Source organism: Ptychodera flava, chromosome 16, assembly GCF_041260155.1.
Source record: "Ptychodera flava strain L36383 chromosome 16, AS_Pfla_20210202, whole genome shotgun sequence".
In the NCBI taxonomy this organism is placed as follows: Eukaryota; Metazoa; Hemichordata; class Enteropneusta; family Ptychoderidae; genus Ptychodera; species Ptychodera flava.
Window position 1 is genome coordinate 27,411,650 of NC_091943.1, and position 12,058 is coordinate 27,423,707.

The following is a 12,058-nucleotide window of genomic DNA, read 5'->3' on the forward strand; positions in this document are numbered from 1 at the left end:
TAGAAAACTAATTTTTCTTTAGCAATGAAGAGTTTGACACCCTCTTGCAAGAATAAATATTTAATTTTTTGGGGGGAAAAGACCATAGAAAATGTGAATGTGTTGTGAAATAATAAGGGTTAAATGGATTATGGCTATTAGTCACGTGACGCACCAAAACTCCTTATCACCTTTAAAATTAACCAATGTGAAATCACTTTTAATGTCGTCCCTCTGCTATTTCATGAGAAAAACAACACCAAAATTGTAAGGGTCATACATTTCTAACGTCTTCGTTTCAAAGTAAAGCGTTAAATTACTATGAGCGTATGTGATCTGACTTCGATAGGCGGGAAAGTGTTGAAATTTACGTCATGCTAGGGGTACTTTAAATCCGTCACCAAGGTGCGTATAAGAATGACGTCAGATGAGTCATCACATTAAAATTTGGAGAGGTGAGGAGAATGTCGCCATTTCTGAGCTCTCAATTTTGATGCTTTTTACCAAGAATTCAACCCCTTGTAGCGGTTCGTATACATTTAATTTTGACCAAAACCATGACATGTGTACTTAACACAGCTTCTTTCGCTTTCAGATGCAGAAAATGGTGTGAATTATCCAGTGAAATTATGGGACGGAAGAGCTGGGGTGTGGCAGCGTGTTTGACGATGTAGGCAACCAAAATTCCAGGCTTTTACACGACCTTATTCATTCGCTACAAGGCTCTGAAATTTTCATAAACGCAACATATCCAAATACATATTACATTTCAAAGCTTATACTATATATGTTGTGTGTAAAATTGGCAGAAGTCCGACAATAACAGAGGCTGTATTATAAAGTGTAAGTGTGCATAAATTTTGGCCCAGCCAATGTCGTTGGCGATAAAACGACAGAATGGATGGGGCAGAATGCAATCTTTCTCTCTATTTCCTTCATTTCTGTGACCTTTATAGATGATATTACAGAATTTCATGTACAATGGAGCATTGGTGTATGTAATTCGTGGTAAAATGTAATATGAATATATAATTAGTTGAAAGGCAATCTGGCATAAAGATTGTCGCGCGCGTAGTGCACAAACAAAAATTTGCATATCAATCGTACGATCGAACGTCACGTGCGAAAATAATGTATGCATAGCGTGAATTTCCATATGGCGCGAAAAATTTGCATAACAATATACCATGAATTGAACCGCTGTGGCTGAGATAAAGCCAGTACTAGGGAAAATGTATAGGACATTTCATTTTATAGGACAAGTAGAGAAGAAATGAGCAGTGTGACATAAATGTTATTAGAAAGGGGACAATTTTCTTTTAAAAAAGATTTGTATCGGGGTGGCTTCCTCCCTGTGGCTAAATTACACTGGGCATATCAATGTAATTCAGTGAGGTAAATGCTGGTCTTGTACCATGGGCTGTATGTCCATGCTTACACCCGTGTAACATGTGGAAGTTAAAATTCTAGGAAACAAGATGTCGTGTGATTCGCTGAAATTTATCCATGTTCAACGTGTCAATGATGAAATATATTTTTGATGAATGAAATTCATATGGTGGAACCAGAGACAAAAATTTTGATATCTCAATGATTGACTCCATATTTGCCATTTTATGAAGGGTACTTTGTTGTGCCCTATGGCTAGTAAATACAAAGGTGTGACTAATAAAAAACAAAAAAACTACTGGTCCAGTCTACTAGCTTGTTGAAATGATATTGCTATTTAACCCTCTGAGTGCTGTAATTTCTCCCACCAAAATTTTAATGCCACATTTTACCAATTGTATGAATTTTTCTATATTTGTTTTGATAATTTTAGAGCAAATGGACATCACATTTAATTAAGTACAGTTCTCAAAATTTTGGCCAAAATCTGAAAAAAATTTTGACTGAGGTATAATTTGTAAAGGTGACAAAAATTGACTTTGGCGCTCAAAAGGGTTAAGATAATCATGCATAGAGGCAGGCAAGTGTTAGATGTTTCTCCCTTGAAGAGTCCTGAGACAAAAATAGGGAATTTGCAATTTCATCAAATACACTAGTATGATTTTGTAAATTGCTGACAGATCCATGTTCGGAAATATCCTCATGCAGCAGATCATGCCAAAGTATCATCTGAAGGAAAATATTGAATCTCTGAATTGTTTGGCAAAAAGGCACAGCCACATTGAATTTTTTGTTACTATCACATATTGGAGGTTTGCAGTTTCACGTGTGACCTTACATAGATATGTTGGCAAGTTTTAAAAATTGCTGAGTCGTTACATATACTGGGTTTTTCTAGAAAACTTCATGGCATTGCCACAGAATAAAAGTAAGCAATTAATGGTGGCCAACAGCTACCCATCAAACTTCAGAGTAAAAAATTGGTGAAGGAATTGTGAGAGTGTGCAAGTGGCAATGATAAGTAGTTTTCCCAGACAAAAATTCATATTCAGTCTTGCCCTGATATGCTTGGTCAGAGATCTGATGAATGAAAATAATAGGTGGTAGGCCGTGCAATGTCTGTGGGTGGGTGAGCACATTTACACTGATAATAGTTGGGCAAGTCGTGCTGGGCTAAAAAAGGGAAGGCCATAATAAATTAGCTAGATGAGTGTACAAAGATCTAATGGGGAGGCTTGTCAAGTCTTTCACATGTTGAAAAAGCAAAGTTTTTCAGTTTCCCTTCATGCAGAAACAATAAGTAGCACCATGGCTCCATTGTATGTTTTCACAAGCAAGATCATAAATTTCAAGAACAAAAATGGTTTTTTTGCAAAACCAGTTTTCATCGGTTAACTGTACAGCATACGTCAGAATTATTGTATGTTGATAATTTTGGTATTTCCCACCAAATTTTTTTACATTTAGTGGTGAAGTTGAAGTATTTCAGCCACTAATGCAAGGTCAAAATATATCACTTTGTGAAAGCTCAAATGTGTTTGGGAATAGTGTTTTTTGACCTAAATGCTATTTCTCACAGCAGATGACTAGAATGTCCAACGCCACAAACAAAAAGTTGACAAATGAAATTGATGGACTTGCTTGTACCTTTGATATTCTGTGAAATATATCCATATGAATTTCTCATTTTACAAGGACACAACCATGGTAAAATTTGTGCTTGCCGTAATGTCATGGCTTTGAAGGCGTTGTGTTGTATGTGTATGTTGTTACGTGCAGAGAAAACGAACAAAGGGTGAACTCAGCAGTTAACGTTTAAACAAAATTTATTACAAAATAAAACTAATTGCTAAGTCAGGGATAGAGTACAAGCTTTAAAAGTGTACAGACTACTTATCTCAGCTGGGACGGCAAGCTCCAGTCTCAGAGTTGTAACAGTCAGTCGGATGAATGAACAGTCCTTTGGCTTGCAGGCTTGAAGCTGCACAAAGTCCACAGTATAAATCCAGCGTTGACAGTGAAGGTCTTGAAAAGTCTTGAGAATGACTACTGCTGGAGTTTAGTAACACACAAGAGACACGATCCCCAAAAGTCTGACTGGAAGCTGAGCACGTCCCTTTTATAAAGGCATATAAGAACAATCTAGAACTTTTATTGACATGCTAATTACTGTTCTAAAATTATCTCCCTTACACAACTAATCAACTTTCCAGAACATTCCAAACATGACTAATTGAATTCAAGGTTGTGAGGTCATCAAGGGCAGTGACCTTGAGAATGTTCTAGACTAATTGAACTCAGGTCATGATGAGTGTGGGGGAAATGACCTACATAACACACCCCCTCTTCAAAAAAAGAAAATTTTTCAAAGAAAAATCTTTCTTTTACAAATGTAATCTTGAAAAAGATTTAAGTACTCAAATTTTTTTTACTCTAAAGTAAAATTTCTTGAAAGTGAACAACAATAAACTCTAAATACGAGAGAGACAGTCTGCAATTAAATTGTCTCTGCCTTTGATATGTCTAATGTCAAGATTAAACTCCTGTAACATTAAACTCCATCTTAGCAATCTCTGATTTTTGCCTTTAAATTTCTGCAGAAAAACAAGAGGGTTGTGATCAATATAAACCACTATTGGCTGATTTGAAGAAGTAACATAAACTTCAAAATGCTGTAAAGCTAATATCAAAGATAAACACTCTTTTTCAATTGTAGAGTAGTTTCTCTGGGATTTGTTAAATTTGCTAAATTTGTTAAAAATAGCAAACAGGATGATCTGTCCCATGACTATCCTCTTGCAATTGGATATTGGAAAACTCGAAATGGCACTGATTTGGCATAAAGTATGGATTGCAAAGTCCAGTTATTTTATTGAGTTCGATAAAGTCATTGTTCGGCAAATACATGGCTTCCTCTTGGAGATATTCCGCTTTCGCAGGATTCAGTCTGTCTGGATGTTGTTCCACTGGATTACTGTCGCAGACATCTTCGTTGTGATAGATGATGTTTGTCCTCGTTGGAACATCTTGAAACAAATGTTCATGGATTGGTTCTTTCAGCTGTTGTTGTTGTTCTGGCTGGAGGTGTGCCAACTTTGTAGACTCCAGCTTCTCCAGGATTTCTGAGTTCTGAAGCTTGACCGAGCCCAGCTTTGAGTTTAGAGTATTTTCACTCAAGTCAGTTTCAGTATCACTATCTTCATAATGGTTTGAACTGACTGCACTGACAGGCTGAGTTATAGTAGGATTATCCCTATCCAAATATGGCTTAAGCATATTTATGTGACATAGCTGTTTTTGTTTTCGCCTGTCAGGTGTTATTATGATGTAATTTAAATCACTCAATTTCTTATCAATTAGGTATGGCCCAAAGTAACGAGCATGGAGTGGTTTGCCAGGAATTGGAAGTAGAACAAGAACTTTTTGACCTGGTTCAAACTTCCGTTTTGAGGTGCTTTTATCATATTTGATTTTCATTGACTGCTGAGATGACTCAAGATTTTCTCTGGCTAATTCACATGCTTTAGAGAGCTTTGTACGAAAATCTGAGACATATTGCAAAATATTCAGACAATCATCATCGTCTGATAGGAATTTCTCTTTAACGAGCTTAAGTGGGCCACGGACTGTATGTCCAAATACAAGCTCAAATGGGCTAAAACCAAGAGACTCTTGAATTGACTCTCTAACAGCAAAGAGCAGAAAATGAATTCCTTCATCCCACTGCTTCTCTGTGTCAAAACAGTAGGTCCTAATCATGTTTTTCAAAGTTTGATGAAATCGCTCAAGAGCACCCTGACTTTCTGGATGATAGGCGGATGACCTATACTGTTTAATGCCTAGCTGATCCATTACTTGTTGAAAAATACCAGACATAAAGTTGGAGCCTTGATCGGACTGGACACATTTAGGGAGGCCGAATAAAGTGAAAAATTTGACTAAAGCTCTCACTATAGTCTTTGTCTTTATATTTCTCAGTGGTATGGCTTCTGGGAACCGAGTAGATGTACACATAATTGTCAACATGTACTCATTTCCTGATCTTGTTTTTTGGTAGGGGCCCAACACAGTCTATTAGTATCCTACTAAATGGTTCTTGAAATGCAGGAATTGGCTGTAAAGGGGCCTTTGGAATGGTCTGATTTGGCTTTCCTACCATTTGACATGTGTGACAAGTTTTACAGAAATGTGCTACATCCTGCCTGAGATTAGGCCAATAAAAGTGACTGAGAATTTTGTGATAAGTTTTCCTGACCCCTAAGTGACCAGCCCAGGGGTTTCATGGGCCAGGCGCAATATTTCAGCACGATAGGGCTTTGGAACCACAATTTGATGTTTATATAGCCCAATCGTCATCAACCAAAACATCTGGAGGTCTCCATTTACGCATGAGAATACCAGATTTTGTATAATAGGAAACAGAGCTATCTGAAGTTTTACCTTCATCATCTACCCTGTCAAACAAAGACAAAATATCTGGGTCTTTGTGTTGTTCTGCAATGAGATTTGATCTAGAAAATGTCTGACTTTGGTCAGCAGAAGTTTTACTGGAAGTTTCAAATCCACGAGGGATAACGGAATGATCCGTGTCAAACACCTGACTGAGAAAGGTGTCATTTAAGTCAACATCTGTGACATTATTTTTGAGAGTATTTTGATTCTCGGAAGTTTTCTTTGACATGGCTCGAGTAATGGCACATGAAGGAAATAAATCGGGTATCTCTTGTTCAATTGGCTCTGGATCCTGATCTAAACTAGGATTATCAGTCACAAGTGGATTAGTAATGACCTTGTCCCCAGCAAGGTCGTTTCCAAGAAGAAGGTGAATCCCTTCAAAAGGCAAAAAAGGCCTAATACCTAAAGCCACAGGTCCAGAAACAAAGTCCGAAGACAAATAGACATTATGGAGAGGAACAGGAATGTAGTCATTACAATCTACCCCCTTAATAAGAACTTTAGAACCTGAAAATGACTTTTCAGAAAACGGCAGGGTATCTGCCAACAAAAGAGACTGGGAAGCCCGGTATCTCTTAAAATTTTGACAGGGGTAGCAGAAGAAAAATCACTAGAAAGTGATATAAAACCATCATGAATAAATGGTTCGAAAATACCCATAATGCTATCTTGAGAAGAATTGACCTTGACCTCATTAATTGGGGATGAGAGGGGTTTAACCTCAGAAAATGTGTTGCACACATTATTAGACTCTAATTGAGTTGATGAAGAAATAAAGCCGGTGGCTTAGATCCACTTTGACCACTTTGACCTTCACGTTTTCTTTTCAATTTGAAACACTCTGACATTAAATGGCCGTCTTTCTTGCAATAATTACAAGAAAGTGTACCGAACTGTTTGTCAGAAGGAGATTGAGACTTGGGATCTGATGATGTGGAAGTGTTACTTGAACTTTGTGAACTGTTGTCATTTGATTTTCTACTCTCCTTTGAAAAATTCTTGGATGAAAAGGAGGAGTTAAATTTACCTGCATTGTTTCTGTATGAAAAGGACTGGGATGGTTTGCTGAGAAATGAAGATTTATGGGTCAATGAATAATCATCGGCCAAACGTGCAGCAACCTCCAATGTATCTGCCTTTTGTTCATTGATAAACGTCTTGATGTCACTCCGGATGCACCTTTTAAATTCCTCAATCAAAACAAGCTGTCGTAATTTGTCATAATTCTGACGATGACCTTTTCAGAAGAACACCAACGATCAAACAGTTGTTCTTTTGTTCGAGCAAATTCAACATAAGTTTGATCCTTCACCTTCTCACAATCCCTAAATTTCTGACGGTAAGCTTCAGGCACCAACTCATAGCCCTTGAGAATTAATTCCTTCACAGAATCATAATTTGAAGCCTGCTCTACTGACAACTGAATGTAAATTTCTCTGGCTTTACCCACCAAAGCACTCTGCAAAAGCATAGACCAGGACTCCTTAGGCCAATTCAGACTCTGAGCAATTTTCTCAAAATGGAGGAAATATTTATCACATCCTTTTCTTGGAAAGGGGGAACTAACCTGAAATGCTTAGTGATGTCAAACTTGTCTGAAGGGAAGATTTTCCTGACTGTCCAAGCTCTAAACGTCTCATTTCTAACTGTAGTCGATGTTCTTCCAATTCTCTCTCCTTTTCTCTCTGTCTTTCTTCCATTTGTAATTCTTTGTCTTTCATTTGTAATTTTTCCTGCCTTTCCCTTTCTTCCATTTGCAATTTTTCCTTTTCTAATTCCAATTTCTTAAGCTCCAAATCTGCCTGTATTCTAATTCTAATTTTTTGAGTTCGAAGGAAGACTCAGGCTCATAATCTTTTAAGGCAGACTCTTCAAAATGGCCAGAATTAACTAAATGTTTTGCAATCTTGAACTGAATTTCTCGCTTGCGCATAGATCTTTTGACATCTACTTTAAGGAAATTTGCCAGTGCTATGAGGTTGTCTTTTCTGAGGGAATTAAATGTGTCCTGATCAAGGTCATCCATTTCCTCTGGTTTAAATTCCGCCATGATTAAATTTCGCTGAGTTCACAGTATACAGTAGTTTTGAAAAGGCTGTCAAAATGTTGTCAAACGGCTCAAAATATTCGTCTCCCGGACGAGCCCCCAATTTGTTACGTGCAGAGAAAACGAACAAAAGGGTGAACTCAGCAGTTAACGTTTAAACAAAATTTATTACGAAAATAAAACTAATTGCTAAGTCAGGGATAGAGTACAAGCTTTAAAAGTGTACAGATTACTTATCTCAGCTGGGACGGCAAGCTCCAGTCTCAGAGTTGTAACAGTCAGTCGGATGAATGAACAGTCCTTTGGCTTGCAGGCTTGAAGCTGCACAAAGTCCACAGTATAAATCCAGCGTTGACAGTGAAGGTCTTGAAAAGTCTTGAGAATGACTACTGCTGGAGTTTAGTAACACACAAGAGACACGATCCCAAAAGTCTGACTGGAAGCTGAGCACGTCCCTTTTATAAAGGCATATAAGAACAATCTAGAACTTTTATTGACATGCTAATTACTGTTCTAAAATTATCTCCCTTACACAACTAATCAACTTTCCAGAACATTCCAAACATGACTAATTGAATTCAAGGTTGTGAGGTCATCAAGGGCAGTGACCTTGAGAATGTTCTAGACTAATTGAACTCAGGTCATGATGAGTGTGGGGGAAATGACCTACATAACAATGTCATGTATGATGTTAAATATATTGAATATGTACATGATGTGCAATGGAAGAAATAACAGTGAAATAGCAGATGTGCTGTTCGTTGGTTTTCACCCTTTTGGCATCAAACAGCAGCTCTTAATTTTTTGTGTAGCAAACTTTAAAATCCCAGCGCAGTCTAGAACCAAGATGTGCATTTCAAGTTCTGTTGTGAACCCCAAACCAGTTTAGGGGTTTGCAGAACTTGAAACTTGTGGCAAGGTTCTCAAGTGATGCTAAGTGAAGAGTATGGATGATTGGGTTTTGTTGCAGTCTTCCAGGAGTACAAGATAATGACGTTTACAAGTGGAATGCCTTTATCATCAGAACTTTTGAGTAACTCGAGACAATTCTAGACTTATATTAGGGCAAACAAGCATGTAGCCAATTTAGCTGTAAAGTGTTAGGGCTTCAATGGTTGCACTCATGAACTGGATGAAATGCTTTCTTTTCAATCACATCTGTGTAGAGGAAGCAATGGTTGCATTTGCTTAAGTTAAAGAAGCCATTGCTTGAAATGTGACTGTTTCCATGGTCTTTTGTGTAACTTCATCTGCGGTGCAAATTTCTGCAATGGCGTAAAGCCATAATTAAGATCTGCCTTGTGTTAAATTGACACACCAGTAACTGACGTAGGACCAGTTTTGCTCAGAAAAGTTCATGTACAAGGATGTAGAAAATAGCTGGCAGCCAGCAAAAACAACTGTCTGCTGAAATTTGCTAGCTGTGAAAATTATTGCTTTCGTCAAAAATCAGGACATTCTGCAGAAACTGAATGTCCTTTCACACTAATTATAACTACCTATACTCTTATTTTTGCCACCAATAGCTAAATTTTTCTACATCCCTAATGCATTGCATACATTGCCATTGGGCTGACTGGAAGAATTTCTTTGAATTGCTTTACCTAAAGAGTTCTAGAAACCAAATTGCAAGTCAGAGCTCTCACCAATAAGCATGGTGTTTTGATAATGCATCCCAAAGAAGTGTTTAACAGTGAAAATGGAATAGACCAACATTACTAGTGGAAATGTTGTTCAGAAAAACTTCAGTAATAAAATTGTATTTTTCTATTTGCATGTTTAATTCAGCTCATCTTTTATAGATAAACTACAATGCTTTAAAAATGTTGACATGTACAATTCTGGAAAAGATCTTGTTTGGCAGTGCCAAATGAGCAATTGATAGCTATCTGTAAATTTGATCGTATAATGATGAGTGACAACTTATTGTGCAATGTTATGTCACATTATGAAATGAAAGGCTTCGATATATTTTCAGACAGTCTTTGTGAAAAAAGTAAAAAGAAAATTTCCCTGATAGCTAAGTGTCTATCTTTATATGGCATTGTCTTTCTAGTGTCAGTAGAAAGGCTTTGCCGAGTCAAATTAAATGTTAGTGACCTATTGCCATTAGTCTTTTGTATTTGTATTCAATTCTGCTGTAATGGACATTTATTTTAGATTGTAGCAATTTTAAATTGGAATGCACCTCAAAAGGAAATTGCAAATGGATATCCCATAAAGCAGTCTGATAATTAGAGACTTTATTCCGTGTGAAATGCACCTGTTTATGTATAATGTCATTTTTAGGGCTATTTTGAATGTAAATTGTATGCAAAGGCCAGAAATATGGCATCTACAATAAATCTTTTGTTATGTAAAGCATTTCACTTGTTTGTTTAAAAATATACTCTAAAAGAAGTATCAGAATTGATTGTATCACAAGATAGAAAATAATCTTCTTGTGTGGAATACTTTGTGTAACAATGTCATTCTAGAAAAGCCTGGAATTCATTATTCCTTTATATTTGTAATTCTACTCCATGTGTAGACCACAATGTTTAACACCTTTTCCTGCCAAGTCCATATTTCACCACCAGGTCAAGATGGTTAAAATTAATGAAACACAACGTATTCCATATGATGTATTTTAACATAATACTGTACATTTGAAGGCTGTTTAAAACATAATACTGTAAAGTTGGTTTTTTTTGGACAAAAGATGCTGTACATACCAAGCCAGTGGTGTAAAATACGTCATGTTTTGGCTCAATACCGCTTTTTACTGACTTGGCTGTTGGGAAAGTGATACAGTTATTACTGTCTGGCAGGAAAAGGGTTAAAGGGAATTGGCAGTGACATATTACATTAGTGTAGTAAAGGTATTTGACTTATTTTATTTTTTAAATTGATATGCCAGCCGTTGACATGGAGAACTGCTATAGAAATCAATGAATATGAGCACTTGTTTCATGAAAAAAGAAAGGGGGAAAAATAAGTGTTTTTATTTAGCAAACCACTAGAATGTAGTCATAAGAAACAGTTGTGAACATCATTTGTGACTCTTCCAAATGGTTCAGATAATTATTGCATTCCAAGGTGTCTTTCATAGTATATATAGTTGCATTAACAGCTGTGTACTGTGTTTTGGCACTTTTTGACGCCACAAAGAATTTTATGAACAATTCTTTTTAAATGGCTTGTGTTTTTAATACTGGAAATTTTGAATTCTTCAACATTTGACTTGGACATTTTGTGTAATTATTTAGATTATGGTTATCAAATATTTAGTTTCATCCTCTTCATGGCAAGCAACGTTTTCTGAGAGACTATAACGAACAGTTTAAATTTGTGAAAAATAAATGATATGTATTAGATTGGATGTGAAATCATGCATATTGACTATATATAAGGCCATTAGTATAGGAATACCGACATTTACAATGCTATGAGGCTATTAATAATGGAGTGAACAAGCCTTCCATATTATGTATGTTAGATATAAAGTGCCTCAATAAGGGGGATTGTCTGAGAGCAAAATCCCCCATATTGATATCTTAACCATAGAATCAAAAGGGATGTGTTAGAGAGAAGTGAGGTACTGAATTTTCTTTTTCTTTTTTTTTTTTTGAAGTTTGCTTGCCAGGAATGTGCCACTAATATTATAGAAAGATGAACTCCTGACATAATTTTCTGTTGGCAACGGTGCCTCTCAATTCAATGCAGTTTCAGTAAATTATTTGTTGCCATTAGAATATCTTTAAGAAATCAGCTAGAGCATTTAATGCAACTGTTTTGTATGAGTACAATGATCTGTCATTTGTAAGCCTACTGAAAGCAACAAGACACTGCACGGACATTTACAAGAATTCAAACCAAAAATGCGCAGTGCATAGCCAGACACCTGGTGCGATCTACATAATACTTTAATAGCAAAGGATACAAAATCAACAATGTAACATTTTTGAACTGTATCCCATTACAAAGTATTCACTGATCAGGAAATATTCAACAACTCTAAACAAGCCTGCACATTGTTTATTCACTTGCCTTTAGTTTCCGTTATGTACATGGAATTTTGAAATCTGTGAGGATTCTGGTAGAGCAGGAATTTTAATTTGAATGAGACATTTAAATTTGTAAATATAAATATTGCTGAATAAGCAGTCAGAGTATTGTGACTTGAAAATACATATTTTACGGTCTGTC

The 12,058-nt window shown here is 36.4% G+C and overlaps 1 protein-coding gene across 1 annotated transcript in view; it reads left to right on the plus strand.

Annotated features, from left to right (window-relative positions):
- The first annotated feature begins 298 nt into the window (after positions 1–298).
- The window catches only part of LOC139114452 (serine/threonine-protein phosphatase 1 regulatory subunit 10-like), a 38,399-nt gene continuing 26,639 nt past the window's right edge, over positions 299–12,058 (plus strand). Inside the window, exons 1-2 of the mRNA XM_070676200.1 lie at positions 299–434; positions 575–822. The gene's annotated coding sequence lies outside the window, so the exon portion shown is untranslated. The remainder of the gene's footprint in view (positions 435–574; positions 823–12,058) is intronic.